At 28.7% G+C, this 14,769-nt stretch overlaps 1 pseudogene; it reads right to left on the bottom strand.

Moving 5' to 3' along the window:
• Positions 1–6,275: 6,275 nt before the first annotated feature.
• Positions 6,276–9,978, bottom strand: LOC111298351 (GDSL esterase/lipase 1-like; annotated as a pseudogene).
• Between the last annotated feature and the right edge of the window lie 4,791 nt (positions 9,979–14,769).

Genomic DNA, 14,769 nt, shown 5'->3' with positions numbered 1-14,769 from the left:
GCTTAGTGGGTCCACGAAGATGTTAATGAAGACATTTATGAACCATGATAGATCATCCATATTTTATAATTCGAGTGTTTAAAACATAATATAATAAATACTTGTATGTAATTTATGTCGCATTCGCTTTTTGTATATTTATTGTATTGTAAATCATACATTATCTTTTAATTTAATTATATTGATATGTCTTTTATATATCGTTGGTTATGATTTCTTAACTTCTCAATGTCTTTATATATGTTCTTTACATATGTTTTTTATATATTTGCTTTTATGATGCAACTAAACTACAATGTAGAGGAGTAGATTGAAAAAAAAATATATAAGAGATATTAGTTCAAAACCGTTTGTGGTACCTGTTATTATTGGCTATGGATTGAATCCTTTGGAAGGAAATATACGTACTGTCAATTCTAACTCAGTTATTGCTAACTCTTCAACTAATATTGGATCTGGCAATATAGAAAGTCCAGGTTCAGATAGTATCTCGTCAATTGATTATGCGATTAATTTGAATACAGATATCATAAACCTCATATTTAGATTTTGATTATAATGATTAAAGTATTGGTAATTTGCAAATTGATTTTTTATTTTTTGTAATTGATAACAATGGTCAACAGAGGATCAGAGGCTGGGCAATTTTAAAAGAATTATTTGCACTACCTCTAAAAGAGCATATTATAGTATCTGCAAATTTTGATAGGCAACCAATTGATGAAGAGTCTCAACTGTTAGCTGGATTTCTAAGCATGATTGCCTATAATGGAATGAAATAGCCTATTCATTACGAAACATGGCATAAAGTTTTAGTAAAAGTTAAGGCCGATGCTTTAGACTTTATTGAGGTACTAGTATAATTAATTACATATAAAATATTAATTATTTTAAATTTAGTTTATTGATTAAAACTTTTCTTTTTGTATTATTAAGTCAAGATTTATACTTGAAATACTAACTTTATTTGGTCATTGGGAAAGAAATGGAAAGACTATAAGCATAATTTAGAGAAAAAGTATTTCGATCGAAATATTACTATAGAAGCCACAATGAAAAATCTACCTCGTAATGTGATTAGGTGGTAATATGAATGATTAGTTAGATTTTGATTCTCAAGAAAAGGAGATGTACTAATTTATAACTTTTAATATTAGTTTTAATATAGAAGGTGTTTTATGATTTAAGTTGAAAATATTTGTTTTTCTACCATATACGTAATTATTTTTTATGACAGGAAAGAGAACAGATTAGGATTGGTAGCAGAAAGCAACAGAAATATAGCCACATAAGTGGATCAAAAAATTTTGCCAGAAAGCAAAAAGAAATAGTAAGTTTATGATATTAAACTTATATGAATGAATGACTTCGTTTCCATTGTTGATATATGTGTCGTAATTTACAATTTATGTCTGTTTACAAATTTTTGTGCCGTTAAAAGGTAAAAATGTAAATTTACAGTTATTATTTAGTTTTAATAGTTTTGATAGTTTCAATGCATGAAATTAAACTTATCCTAATTATTGAACTTAGTTTTTATGGTTGATATATATGAAAAAGTTATTATTTACGTCTATTTAGGACTTTTTATGTCATTAATAGGTAAAAATATAAATTTACTGTTAATGTTCTATTTTAACAGTTTAGATAGCTTCAATATATGATATTAAACTTGTCCAAATGATTGAACTTAGTTTTAACAGTTGATATGTGTGAAAAGTTATCATTTACATATGTTTAAGACTTTTTGTGCTATTAAGAGGCAATTGTTATTGTTTTATTTTAACAGTTTGCATAGCTTCAATATATGGTATTAAACTTGTCGGAATAATTGAACTTGGTTTTCATAGTTGATATGTATGAAAAATCTAACATTTACGTCTGTTTAGGATTTTTTTATACCGTTAAAAGGCAAAATGCAAATTTATAATATTGTTCTGTTTTAATAGTTTGGATAGTTTCAATACATGATATTAAACTTGTTTGAATGATTGAGCTTGGTTTCTACGGTTGATATGTGTGAAAAAGTTATCATTTATGTCTATTTAGGACTATTTTTACCATTAAAAGGCAAATATACAAATTTACTGTTGTTATTTTATTTTAACAGTTTGGATGGCTTTAATACATGATATTAAACTTTTTGGAATCATTGAACTTGGTTTTCGTAGTTAATATATATGAAAAAGTTACTGTTTACCTTTGTTTAGGATTTTTCATGCTATTGAAAGATAAAAATACAAATTTACTGTTATTGTTCTATTTTAACAGTTTGGATAGTTTCAATACATGATATTAAACTTTTTTAAATGATTGAACTTGATTTTCACAGTTGATATATGTGAAATAATTATTGTTTACTTCTGTTTAGGACTTTTTTTGCGGTTAAAAGGTAAAAATACAAAATTGTCGTTATTGTTTTGTTTTAACATTTTAGATAGCTTCAATACATGATATTAAATTTGTCCAAATGATTGAATTTGATTTCCATGATTGATATGTGTGAAAGGTTAAAATGCTGTTATTGTTTACATTTGTTTACAACTTTTATGCTGTTAAAAGGTAAAAATATAATTTTACAGTTATATTTATATTTTAACAATTTAGGTAGATTAAATACATGATATTAAATTTATTCGAATTTTTGAACTTGATTAATAGGCTTAATATACATGAATAAGTTACGGTTGATATGTATTTAACAATAATATATGTTTTTATATAGGAGATTGAGATGGGTGAAAAAATTAGACATGTGAAACTTTTTCGATTAACCCACATAAAAAAAGACAGATCTTACTTGAATGTCGAAACATAAGAAATTGTGATAATTTGTTACATTTGTTTTAAACAGAGAGTAAATATTTACTATTTTAAACATATTATGAATTAATCATTAAATTGATAGTTTTATCTAATTAATTTATATGAGAAAATGAAAGAAAAAATTGATGCTGAGATTGAAGTAGCATCTGATGGTTTTGTCAACATGCAAGAATTGAAAAATCAAATTTTCACAGAAATTGCTAGAAAAGAAAGACATGGAAGAAGACAAGTTCAAGGCCTTGGATTGGATCTAACACCATTTAGTTACTATGGATATAGCTCTCAGCAAGTTAATCTTTGCGAGACATTTACATATTGAAAGAAGAGTTGCAAAGTATGTAACAACATTTTCAGCAAATGGAAGCAAAAAAAGAACATGGTGTGCTAAAATTGAAGAAGAACATGCTAGAATGGATCAAGAGCGTGCAAAATTTTAGTAGTTGCATAATCGATTCGATATTTTTATGAATTTTATGCAACAATAATTTTCAAGAACTAATCTAAGTAGTCCACTAACTCAGGTATTATATTTAGTAACTATTTATATTTTTTAATATACAAAATATCTTATTATTAAGTGTTAAAACTTGTATGATATTATTCAATAGGTTTTTGAGTACGCTAGTGACCAAAGTAAAAAAAAATCTTTCATAAAATGGTAGTATTCCAAATTATGATTAATGTTGAGAAATCAACATGCACACGTAGTACTCACGTGCAAAATAGCAAGCTTAAATTAATAATAAGAACATACAAATATATTTATTTCAGGCTAATTAAAAATAGCCTACTCCAAACTCAATCCACTAATAAAATAATTTTTATAACATGAGACTTTTGGAATAAGAAAAGTCATCAAAATTTTTTTACTCAAAATTTAACCCAAAACCCAATTACACCTTTTTAATAGCCTACTCACCTAGCTATTCTCTTGGTGTCTAACTATCCGGGATTACCAAATCAAAACCAAAACATCTTATTTATAAGGGTAAAGCCCCTTATACTTTTACTAAACTCTCGATGTAAGATACAAGATAAACTTAAAACTCTTATAACTTTCAATGTGGGACTATGAGATTCAAGGTAAATCTCAACAAATCCTCACTTGACTTGAATCTCTAAACACTTTAACAATATTTGCAAAGGTAACACACTTACCTTTCTTCTTTTTTTCATCACAGAGATCCCAGCTACCGAGTCTCCATCAAACATGTATAAGTGACTTTAACCTTATTCCCTTATAGAATTACACTACCTTTCTTTTACACTTTCAACGAATCATTACTACCATAGTATGTGTACCATCGAGAAGCTAACTCACCCAAAACAATTAAATTGTAGCTATAACTCGATATATATCTTACATGATGAAGCATCTTAACAACATCATTGTGAGATCTAAGGCGAACATTCCCAATGCCTTGAATCTATAATTTTTCGTTGTTAGCAACCATAATATCCTCATACTTTTCATTCTCATCCAATTTTATAAAGTAACTCTTATCATTGCAAACATGGACTGTAGCAGTCGAATCTAAAATCCAACTTTTATCACTTTTCAAAGTTTGAGTCTCATCCATAGAAATCATTAAAATGACATCATCATCATTAAACATAATAACAACAGTATCACTCTTTCTTTCATCCAAAATTTTTTCATCATTTGCCCTTTTGAAAGTAGCTATATCTCTTTTTAGCTTCTTACTACGTACCTGATATGTCTTTTTTCATCGTAATAATAGCATTCTATAGCACTGTAATCTTTGTTTCTTGACTTGGATCTCCATTTTGATCCATAAATCTTCTTTTGAGTCTTCTCTCGATCAAAACCCCTTTACAACTAGTGTTTTCCCCATAGGTGATGAGTTTTGTGTTCCTATAAACTTTTTGTTCTCACACAATAGGATAATCACATCATCCAACTTTAAAGTAGACCTATCCATTAATAAAATCTGAACTAAAGGCCTATAAGACTTGGGCAAAGATGATAGCAAAATTAAAGCCTTCTCTTCATCTTCTAACTTATCAATAAAAATCATCAGCAATTGAGAAACCAATCTATTAAACTCATTTAGGCGATTATGAAGACTTGTACCTTCTTTTATATTTAAAAAATATAGATCCATCTTTAAATATAATCTGTTAGTCAATGACTTCGAAGCATAAATACCCTCAAGCTTATCCTACAAACTTTTCAGAGTACTTTCAGTCAACACATTATATTTTACCTTTAAGGCTAGCGCTAATCTTATAGTACTAACAGCTTTCTTCTAAATTCTATTCCAATTACCGTTAACCATTCCCTCAGGCTTACTACTCTCTAATGCTTAATCCAACCCTTGTTGTATGAACAAATCTTGAATCGTACTTTGCCATAACATAAAATAACTATTTTCATTCAAACTTAGGCATAGGCATACTAGATATACCTTTTTTAGACATATTGAAATACTTGCTTCACAATCTCTTAGGCCTATCTTTTCTTCCCACTAACCTCAAACCTCGAACCTTGCTCTAATATCACTTGTTAGGCTAAAAGCCCCAATCCAATCACAACAGTGAAAATGAAATTAAACAATTAATTAATCACACAAGAGACAACAATTTAATGTGGTTCGATCCAATTGACCTAGTCCACGGATGAAAAATAAGATCTATAGTTGTAGAGAATTACAAACATACATCAAAATGTATGAACCATTTAATAATCAATACTCATAGAGCCTTTCAATCTCTTCTAGTTCTATGGAGTATTTTTAACCCAAACAAACATATACCTATGTGTACCATTTTAACACAACCAAACACATACCCATATACAATTATACATCATACCTATGTGGACCCTCTTAGGCTCCTCTAGTCCATTCAAAAATAAACATACACACCCATAAGATGTAAATCTTCAGTAGTCTTATAGAGTATCTACTCGTAAAATCCTACAACTCTCTTACATCATTTTCTCATACCTAACCTTATAAAGACTTCACTTATTTATAATCATACAAACCTACTTATTAAAAATTTTTTTCTTTTAGAATTCTTTTTCTACAAGTCAAACTTGCCTATTAAGAATTCTTTTCCTTTTAGAATTCTTCTTTTACAAGTTTTCTTGTCCATCAAGCAATATCTGGTCAATCCCAAACAAATTTCTTATGGGATTGGAGTCATTATTCCCAACAATTAAGCCCCTTCAATTCTGCAATGTAATTCAAGAGTTCTGAAATTGATCTTTGACTTACCACCATGAAGCCTAGTATTCCTTTCTATGTCCAAGTCAGATAGATGTAGGAACACCAAGCTAAACAAATCATATCCTTAAGCAAAGATTTAGCCAACTGGCCTTGAAAAAATATTACTATGTTTTATCATCAACGAAGATTAAATAGTGCTTTGAGATTGTAAAGCCATGTCATTTTGGGAGTTCCATGCCTCAACAGCTCTACAAATTACTGATTGGCCCTTTTAGTGGGATGACCAAAGTCAAAGAACAAATATTCACTAGCATTTTCACATAATTGATACTCTTTTATCTGCCTCTTCCCCCCACAACTTGATTGTCCTCTGTAAGGACCACTGCCACAGCATGCCATGTTTCCCACCTTGAAACCTTCACAAAAATAAACCTCAAAATGTAACTTAAAATATAGTGTTCCTATTTAATTTTACAACGAAGTCTTATAGTCATGAGACTTACCATATTTTAAAGGGTTGTTCATTCTTTCACTTAAAGAAGTATAGCAATCATAATTTGCGAATTTGAATCCTTCTAATTGTTTCTCTAGCTTTGGAAGGCTATGGAAAGTGTTTTATTGTGCAGATGTGCTAGTGTTGTTACTTTGTCAAGGCAAGAACTGGTGTTTCTTGGCACAAGTAGTTTCATGCCTAGTACACATACCAATGGCCCCAAGCTCAGAAACCCAAATTTCTTTCCTCCTTTCTTATATATTTCCTGACACATTTTAAGTAAACGCAAATTATGAGCAACTGATGTAAGAGAGAAAAACAAAGGGTAGAATCATATTTCTGTATTTAAGTATAATTACTTTGATTGAAGCAGTGAGGTTGCCAATCACCATTGCAACATATTCTTCTTTGGAGTAGGATTGAAGCATGCTTGAGTTTTGAACAATCGAGACAAAGTAATCGTTGCTTCTTACAAGGATTCAAATAGCGGTCGGATAGCGGTGTCGCGGTCGCTATTTCGCGATCGCGCCACTATTCCCCACTGTTATTGGAGAAAAAACGAGAGAGAATTTGAATCTCGTCTGTAACGGATGAATCGCGATCGTGAATTATGGTATAATGGTGAATAGCGACAATAGCGATCCGCTATTGCCCGTTATTACCGCTATTCCTATTTTCATTCAAACATTCAAAAAAAAATTCATTTAATTTTTTTTAAAAATTTAAAATAAAAACAACAAGAAAAAAAATAAACATCAATTTACAAATTCAGAAAAAAAAACCCACAAAACTTAAACTTTCAAAAAAAATCAATTCTCTCAAGTTCAACTTCAATCAAAATCAAGTATATGCAATTTAAAGTAAACAATTAATTCAACACTCAAATTATCTTTTTTTTTAATTTTCAAATTTGCCATGATTTTGTGTGTTTGGGATTAGATTGGGCTATGTTACATTGATAGAATGAGGCAAGAGTTGCTGGGACTCAAAATAAGAGATAAGAGATGAGAGTGAAACTTGAAGTTTACAGAAGCAAGCAGATAGCACGCACCAAATAAAAAGAGAACTGAGAGATGGGGATGAGGATGAAGGTTTGGAGAAAAAAAATTATTGAATGCAAGGTGAAGGGATAAGAAGTTGTGTGGGTCTGTGCAATTTAGTCAAGAGACAATGTCACGGACCTAAGGGGGAGTCCTGAATCCCACATCGAACATAATAGGAAGGTCCCTGGGGTATAAAAGGGTTCACACCATCTCCGCCTTGTGAGGCGCCTTTTGTAGGACAAAACCGTGAGGCCAAGGGGGCCAGAGCGGACAATACCTCACAAGGGTGTGAACCGTGGCGGTCAGGCTGATTCGGGACGCCGGAAGGGTGAATGCCCGGGTTCCGGAGCCGCGCGGGTTCGGAGCTTGAGTCTCGACCCGTGACAAGTGGTATCAGAGCCAGCCCTAAACCGTTCGATCCACGCCGAGCGCCTCGAGGGAGGTAGGCAGGGTGGCCGGCCTCCGTGACGAGGGCGTCACGAGGTTGGGTGCGAGAGAATGTCACGGACCTAAGGGGGAGTCCTGAATCCCACATCGAACATAATAGGAAGGTCCCTAGGGTATAAAAGGGTTCACACCATCTCCGCCTTGTGAGGCGCCTTTTGTAGGACAAAATCGTGAGGCCAGGGGGCCAGAGCGGACAATACCTCACAAGGGTGTGAACCGTGGCGGTCAGGCTGATTCGGGACGCCGGAAGGGTGAATGCCCGGGTTCCGGAGCCGCGCGGGTTCGGAGCTTGAGTCTCGACCCGTGTTCATAAAAAACCAATTCTTTTGACTCATAAATAATAATGCTCTTACTTAATTTATGAATACCTAATCACTTATTATTTGATTTATGCATAATATAGTTCGGTAATAATTTGATGAGTACGGTAATTAAATAATTAAATATATTATTCGTTATAATTATTTATTTTTCACATATTTATTTATCTCTTTTTATTTTTTAATTATCATATAAATAATTTTTTAAATATGAATATTTTACTATAAATATTTTTTCTTAAATAAATAAAATACATGATATGATATAAATTACTTTAAAAATCATAAAATAAAAAGTTTTATGATTAATAAATAAAATTATTATATTTTATAGCCAATTCAGCAAAATTTAACAAAATTCACGACCGCAATAGCCACAATGACCGCGAAGGTTTTCGTTATATCCGTAATTGTGATAAACGCAATGCGATCAAAAACGTAACCGTTACCACAATTTAAATCCCCGGCTTCCTATGCTAATTATATATAAGGCTCTACCCAGCAATCTCTTGGCTTCTGCATCACCTAATTCTTGTTGCAACAATTTCTCAATATTCTTGAAATAACTTAATTGAGTATTTAGGTCTATAACCTGGATTAACCCCAAAAAAAAAAAAAAAAAAGAGGAGAAAGGGAAAGAAAATGAAAAAGTAAACAATGGTTAGAATTAGCAATGGTACCGTCAAAGCAGCATCTAGCAGATCTAGGTTTAAATCTCTGTATTTGCAATTCTTTTCTCTGTCTTGCGACCTTTTTTATAAAAAAGAAATAAAAAATAAAAGAGAAAAAGTCATAGCAATATACTTTTCATTCTAAATGCTAGAATATAACTAAAATCACTATGTATGGGTATGTTTGTGTCATCTAAAGTGACTTCAATCAATAAATAAGCTAATGAAAAAACATCACATGCAAATCCTTGATTAGTTTCAACCAGAGCACCAGCTCCTGCAGAAGCAATGTTCACCCCATCCATAAATTTATTGTTACCAGGTTGTAAGTATGGTGGGATTAAATGTAGCCCTGCATACTCCGCTGCAACATCATTTTGAGAATCAGAAGAGTTTTTATTTATTTATTTATTTATTTATTTTATTTTTATTGAAGTTGCTATAACAAACAGAAAAACAATTGAAGTGCTTTTCCAATGAAATCTGGAATAAGACGCCCATCAGAAAATTGTCCAGTGGGGTACTTAAGGAAGGTTTCACCATATGGCCAAAAGTTTGCCTGATAATTAACAGTGGTGTTGATATAGTTGTTGTTAGCATCAAAAAGTGAGTCACCAAAGATGAACAAAGCAACATGGTATTCTGGCAGAATATAGCAGCTGATTAAGCTGAGAAAGGTTGTATAGCAAAGCAAGGAACAGATATGGGTCCTTAAAGTTGCCATGTGAAAACCGAACACTGGTTTGCTTTATGTTATGCTTTTCCCTTATAGTTCAATATCACATACTTGTAGCGTTCTTTTTTTATTTTTTTTGTTGCTGTGCTGCAGAAACAGATAAAATACAGTCGGAATTGTGGGTTGCGTTGGCTTGGAGACGTTGGTCTACGACTCCACCTAATATCAGAATAATAAAACGGATATTCCAATCAGTAAGCCTTCGTAGTGCCCAAGGCAAACGTGGTTACAGTATACTAAGATTTTATTTAAACTTGGGCAACCAGGTTCATTGCATATATAACTACTTGGCCTTTATATTATCTGATTAGATTCAAATGAATGTTTATTGGACTGTAATTTTTGAATTTGTACATTTGCTGGTTAGTAGTTTTTAATTTAAGTTAAATATATATTTGGTCCTTAAATTTTAAAATTTTTTTCATATTGATATCTATAATATTTTCTATTACATTGATACTTTAACTTTAAAATCTATTATCACATTAATAATTTTATATAACGCCGTTAGTTAATTTTGCTAGCATAGCATTAACATTCAACGGTATACTTATATATGTAAAAAAAATTTCTAATCAATGTCACATCATATTATTACATCAACATAAAAAAGAAAATTTCAAAAACAATTCAACAAGTTCTAAAAAATTAAAAAACTTTAAAAAATTTTACTACAATTTAAAAATTTTTCAAAAATTTTCAAAAAATTTCAAAAAATTTCAAAAATTTCAAAACAATTCTAAAATTTTTTAAAAAATTCTAAAATAATTTAAAATTTTTTTAACATTTACAAAAAAATTTTAATTTTAAAAAATTATAGGAATTCTAAAACTTTTAAAATATTAAAAAAATTTAAAAAATTAAAATTTTTTAAAAAAATTCTAAAAGTTTTTTAAAATTTTTTGAAAATTCTAAAAATTTTCAAAATTTCTATAAATTCAAAATTTTCAAAAAAAAAAATCAAAACATAAAAAATTCAAAACAATTATAAAACTTTTTAAAAATTTTGAGAAAAATTCTAAAAATTTTTAAAAATATGAAAAAATTTTTAAAAAATTTAAATATTGAATTTTTAAAAAAATTTCTCTAAAATTTTAAAAAATGTAAAACATTCAAAAGAATTCTAAAAAATTCTAACAATTTTTGGAAAATTACAAAAAAGTTTAAATTTTTTTAAATTTATGGAAAATTAAAAATTAGAAAGATTTTTATAAACTTTAAAAACTATCATAATTTGAAAATTTACAAAAATTCTGAAAATTTTAAAAAATTAAGAAATTAAATTTTGCAAAAAAAGAAAATTATGCAAACATGTGAAGAAAGTTTATAAAATTTTTTTGAATATTTCAAGTTTACTTAATCATTTTTGAATTTTTTAAAATTTCCTAGAATTTTTAAAAAGTGTTTAGATTTTTTTTAAAAAAATTTTTGAATTTTGAATTTTGAATTTTTTTTGAATTTTTGAAAATTTTTTTGAAATTATTTTCTAATTTTTGAAAATTTTGGAAAAATTATTATAATTTTTTAAAAGACAATTAGAATTTTTTTAATTTTTAGAATTATTTTACAATTTAAAAAATTTTTTATATTTTTTAAAATTTTTTTGAATTTTTTAGATATTTTGAACTTTTTAAAAATTTTTGAATTTTTTATAATTTAAAGAAATTAAAATTTTTTTAGTGTTTTTTTTAAATTTTTTTTGAATTTTTCTATTAAAGATGATGTGGCATTGACGAGTGACATTGACTGAACTTTTTGACACGTGTCAACATCTTATTGGATGTTCATGCTACATCAACAAAGTTCACTGCCGATGTTAGTCAAAGGTTCTTATGTGATGATGGATTTGAAAATTCAGGTAGTAATGTGACAAAATTGTTTTAGGTACTAATGTAACAAAAATTTTAAAGTTTAGGTGTCAAATATATGTTTAATCATTTCAATTTTGATTAGGTTTTGACTCCGTTGTGTGTAGTGATGGTGGATAATAGGAGTCAGAATAGGCCTTGGCCACCCCAACATTTCTAAAACCACCTTACTCCTATTTATACTTGTATTAAATATATTTAAATTAATCTTTAAATTAAAATTATGAATTTTTTTATGCTTTCATTACTTAATATATGCATTTAAATTTAAGAGGTATTTAAATCACATTGGTATTTGTATGTTTATTGAACCCAAATATTATTACTTGCAAATTTTTAAAAAAGTAAACTTCATAAATATACATTATAGTTAAGGCCAAAATGAAAGTGACCCTTGAGATTTAACACGTGATATTTAACTATCCTATTATTTGTTTTATTATTTTTATCCAAAATAGACACTTTTTTTGTTTCTTTTTTTTCATTCTTTTTCTTTTTTTTTTATCTAAATTCATACTCTTTCTCTAAAAATCCATACTCTTTCTTGAAAACCAAACCAATTCTCTCTCTAAACCCAGATCAATCCATAAAGAACAACCTTCAAATCATTAAAATCTCTACAACACTACCACCATTACAAGTTCACATCATTACTAGACTTCACGCAAGTGATCACTCCAATTTTTCTTCTTCTTTAACCCTAAAGTGGCATTGTTTTATGAAAATTTAAAGCTTTAAAATCCACAACCTTCTATTCTAAGCTTTTTCTCTACAGTCAACATTACAACTTCTTTCTAATTCTCAACTTTCAATAGATAAGAACAAAACCTAACAACTAGTAGCCTTTTGCCCTTGTCACCTTTGTATGACGCCGTCAGTCGTCATCTATTGCCACTGGTCACCTTTTACATCATCGAAAACTTTTTATATTCCCTTATCTTTAAGCTTCCAAATCTTAAACAAAAAAAAAATTAACAACGTAGAAATTGGTGTTGATTTACTACTTGCCTCCTATTATCCACCCACTGTATGTTATTCAGCAATTTTTGAAAACCCTAAACAAATCCTTTTTTTATCTTTTCTTTTTATTTTTCCTTTAGAATTTCCTAAATCTCCAACACAACCCTAGATTAAAGCACTAAATAAAAATTGTTACCATTTTAGAATTTTCTTACTTTGGTGGTAATTTTTGGTTTCTGTGCCTAAAATTTTGATTATGGATTTTTCTTTAAGGCTGTTTGTTAGAATTTTGGTTTTGTTTATGAGTTGTTCTTTTAAGGCTTCGTTGGTGAATGATTTACTACTTGTGTTGTGGAATTTGGCTTTTTGGATTGATTCAATTTCTGGTAGCTTTCTGTTTGTTGGTAGTAAAATGGATATGTTATGGTGGTTTGAAGGTTGGCTTGAGTTTAGAGAGAATTGATTTGGTTTTAGAAGGAAAGAATGATTTTTTAAAAAGAGAGAGTATGAATTTTTAGAAAAAGAATATGAATTCAAATGAAGAAGAAGGAAAAAATAAAAAAAATAAAAAGTAACGATTTTTGGTAAAAAAAAAAAATCATAAGATAGTTAAGTGTCACGTTTTAAATCTAAAAGGTCATTTTCATTTCGGCTTTAACTATAAGGTATATTTATAAAGTTAACTCTTTTTAAAATTAGGAAGCTTGTCATAAGTTTTAAATCACAATTATATAAACTTAAATAAGTCAAATTAAAATTTTAATTTTTTTAATAAAACTTTAAATTTTCGATAAATATCAAATGTATTTTTCCTTTTCTTTTTATTTTTTAGTACAAGAAAAACCAAACCTATGAGATTTAAAGAAAAGGAAATTGCAGGTTTTAAGAATTGAATTTTAACATTCTTTTCAGCTTACTTCAACTTTTCCTCCATATCATTTTCCACTTTTATTTTTACTTTAGATCTATATCTCATGTTGTTATTTTCTTTTTACCAAAAAAAAAATTACATTGGAACTACTTTATAAAAGAATAAAAAAATACTATAACTTTTAATCTCAAAATTTCATCATTATTCTTTTAAGATTATATTTAATTTGTTTGTTTTGATAAGATGTTTAATGATTGATTTATTCGTATTTCTTTTTTATTTCAATTTTAAATTACCAAAAAATAAAAAAAAGTTCCCATAATTCATTGATAAATCATGTAATTAGTAATTCTACTGATAATTGTAAATCTTATTATTGTTAAAAATATAATATTGTCACAATAATATTTTTTGTGTTATAATTTTACGAACTAATCATGTTTTTATTATTATTATATTATTTGCATTAATAAGTATGATAGAATACAACTTTTGAAAAAAAGAAGAATATTATCATTAGTCGCCCCTCCAAAACTAAATGTTGAGATCCACCATTGATTGTGTAGAGTCATTGCCATAGCCAAAAGGATTATAAGACAAAATTTAACCATGCAATACAACTAGATGATACAATGGAGATGACATTTTTCTTGTAGAAATATAGGGTCTTGAAATGGAATTTGCATCTCTTCTATTACACTATGAAAATCTCAATGTTATATCAAAATGGTCAAATGTTGGCTATAATAACTATCGTTGTTCACCATAAACGAAAAGCTATTCGTAATGCTATAAATAGTGCTTTGAGATTTTAAGGCCTTGTGATTTTGGCAATTCTAGTCCACATTAGCTCTACAATTTGCTAGCTGGCCTTTTCTATGGGATGAACAGAATCAAAGAACAAATGTTCACTGACATTTTCACATAATTGGTATTCTTTAACCTCCATCTTCCCACCATAGCTCAAAATTCCTCTATTCGGACCATTGCTACTGTAGACACCTAAGTCAATTCGAATTTGTTAAATTTTATATTTAATTTGCATGCTCTTATTTGAGCTAACTTAAGTGTTAAACCGAATTAGATTTGTTCGAGCTTGTATCGAATTAGTCATTTTTTTATTTAATTTTATTGCTATTATTTTTCATTTCGTTATATATTTCATTTTGCATGGATCAAAACCCAATCCAATTCAACCTTTGATTAAATCATGATATAGGCCTAGAAACCTAAAACCCAGTGAGCCCGTATTCATTTTCTAAAAGCCCAATCTAATTTTTATTTTCATTTAGAATTAATCAAATTAATTAAAGAAATATAAAATAACAAAAAAATTAAAG

Source organism: Durio zibethinus, chromosome 16 (genome assembly GCF_047325235.1).
Source record: "Durio zibethinus cultivar Kanyao isolate XHJ-2024 chromosome 16, ASM4732523v1, whole genome shotgun sequence".
Classification (NCBI taxonomy): domain Eukaryota; kingdom Viridiplantae; phylum Streptophyta; class Magnoliopsida; order Malvales; family Malvaceae; genus Durio; species Durio zibethinus.
This window is presented reverse-complemented; position numbering and strand designations above follow the sequence as displayed.